This window comes from Salvelinus sp. IW2-2015, linkage group LG7 (genome assembly GCF_002910315.2).
Source record: "Salvelinus sp. IW2-2015 linkage group LG7, ASM291031v2, whole genome shotgun sequence".
In the NCBI taxonomy this organism is placed as follows: domain Eukaryota; kingdom Metazoa; phylum Chordata; class Actinopteri; order Salmoniformes; family Salmonidae; genus Salvelinus; species Salvelinus sp. IW2-2015.
In genome coordinates, this window is record NC_036847.1 from 27,351,133 (window position 1) to 27,352,938 (window position 1,806).

General features: G+C 41.9%; 1 protein-coding gene across 1 annotated transcript in view; it reads left to right on the forward strand.

The window, feature by feature from the left end:
- Positions 1 to 1,806, forward strand: part of LOC111966747 (uncharacterized) — an 18,323-nt gene that overhangs the window by 3,826 nt on the left and 12,691 nt on the right. Inside the window, exon 2 of the mRNA XM_070444579.1 lies at positions 399 to 440. The gene's annotated coding sequence lies outside the window, so the exon portion shown is untranslated. The remainder of the gene's footprint in view (positions 1 to 398; positions 441 to 1,806) is intronic.

Below are 1,806 nucleotides of genomic sequence, written 5' to 3' on the forward strand. Positions count from 1 at the left end.
GTTTTTCTGTATTGATACATCAATTCCTGACTTAGATATAATGCAGTGCGTGTTAATCACGAAAATCATAAAATTCTACAGTTTCTGTATGAAAAACTGCAAATTAGAATTTTCATTGACCTCATTCAGGCACGTCAGCTAGATAATGATGTGTTCAACAAATTCCTAATATCACAGGAAACTGAATTAGATTTTTCATTCTGACTGTATGTGTTCATACAGAAACTGAAAATTAGATTTTCATTCTGACTGATGCGTGCATGTGCGACTTTGTGTCTTTATTTGTGTGGTGAACTGTGCTTCTACACACCTATCCGTGCCTTGCCATGTAGGCCATACAGTAGAAGGTCTAGTTATATGGCACATGTTCAGATTAACATCGTTCTGCTCTCCTGTAGACGGTGGAACCAGTGGAGCCACAGCCGGTTGTGGAAGTACAGGTAAAAGGAGAGAACTCTTGGCATACTCCATCCTCACGTGCCATCTTTGTCTCTTTCTGTCTGATTGCATGGTGAAAATGGGTGTTCACGCTATCAGTTACAGAGGAGGCTGGTGGGAGGAGCTATAAGAGGACGGGCTCATTGTAATGCCTGGAATGGAATCAATGGAATGAGTCAAACACGTTGTCTCCATGTGTTTGTGTTTGGTACCATTCCAGTGACTCCATTCCATCCATTACAATGAGCACATCCTCCTATGGCTCCTCTCACCAGCTCGAATTTGAGGCACTGGTAGGCCTCAAGTCTAAAATCAAGGTTAAGTCAACAAGTGGAGCCAGAGCCCCTGCCAAGCCTGCTGCAGCGGTATGACAATACAACATTCAGCCATTTTGAAGCTAACAGAGTTAAGCTCACTGTGACATCCTTCATTTAATTTAACTGTATTCAAATCATTGCATCTTGTGGGTACAAKATCTACATCATACAGACTGCTGCCCTTTCTCTTGAGCATAGCATCAATACAGATAYCAAACAAAACAGTCTCTCAGAGCATTCCTGTAAATGTAAATCTATCCTGATACTTCCAGTGACATATTGTGACATTTCATGGAGTTTTATTGCTTATATWTTTCTCAATGTGGAATCAACACACTTTAGATAGTGCTGCATTTAGCTGGACTGATGGCATGACTTGTGGAGAATGGGCTGAGGTCTGCATCTATCCATTCATCATCTGTGAACATAAATAACATAACAGCATCCCAAACAACATGAGAAATCTAACAAAATCTAATTCAGTCATTTTAACCCAAAGAAACAGCAGACCAAGTATTCATTTCATACAGAAAGTGAATTACATTTTCATTCTGATTGTATGTGTTCATACAGAAAGTGAATTCGATTTTCATTCTGACTGTATGTGTTCATACAGAAACTGAATTAGATTTTCATTCTGACTGTATGTGTTCATACAGAAACTGAATTAGATTTTCATTGCCAAGTTAGTTCTCTCCTATGTTTAACCTTGTGTTACTTCCACAAACGCTGTGTGCTCACACTGTGGTTTTCCAGCGTGCTACAGTGCAACATGAGGAACGTATATGAGCTTAAGCACAGGATGTTGCTTCTGAAGCGGATGTGCCCTACTTAGTACAGAGGGGCTCTGGTTCACTAGCGCGGAGTGGTGTCATCCACCAGCTCATCCTGAGCATCCAAGAGGATATGAGCCCCTAACCGTGGCGGGCCAGCCCTGGGCCAGGTTAGACCTCCCCTCTACAATCCGCAGTGCAAGGCACGGATAGGTGTGTAGAAGCCAGTTCACCACACAAATAAGGACACAATCGCACATGCACGCATACAGCTCAGA